The sequence below is a fragment of the Anopheles funestus genome (genome assembly GCF_943734845.2).
Source record: "Anopheles funestus chromosome X unlocalized genomic scaffold, idAnoFuneDA-416_04 X_unloc_22, whole genome shotgun sequence".
Lineage (NCBI taxonomy): Eukaryota > Metazoa > Arthropoda > Insecta > Diptera > Culicidae > Anopheles > Anopheles funestus.
Window position 1 is genome coordinate 712,501 of NW_026045146.1, and position 569 is coordinate 713,069.

Sequence of the window (569 nt, forward strand, 5' to 3'; positions counted from 1 at the left end):
GAACACTGTGTGGTGACTCTATGCCTATGTGATGGGGTGCTTGTAACACACGACCGAACCGACGGCTCGTTGGATGGTCACGACAGTGTGGTGCAGGTGCGCCCATGTGTAACGAATACATTGAGTGCCGTTGGAGGTTAGCGGTTGGTTGGTTGCATGCTACAACTTCGCGTTGTACATGGGCTGGCCGCTGCGCTTCCTTCGGGTTGCCACTTGATGTTGATAGGGTTGATGTATTGTGTTCGTTGACTTTTGGTTCATTCCAAAAGTCTTCGGACTTAGATAATTTTACAAGTGTCGGCGCTCTCGGACCGAAAATAAGAAGACAACTAAGAAGAAAAAGAGAAAGAAGCTAATAGTGGAAAGTATTCTTCTTCAAAGAAGGAACAAAAATTTTACAAGTGTTGAAAAATTTCCTAAGTCCAAAAAATTTTCTAAGTCCAGAAAATTTTCTAAGTCCCACAAAATGGAACATGATGAAGAAGATACAGAAGTTGAAAATTTTTCTAAGTCCAAAAAATTTTCTAAGTCCAGAAAATTTTCTAAGTCCAAAGTGTTGGAACAATTTC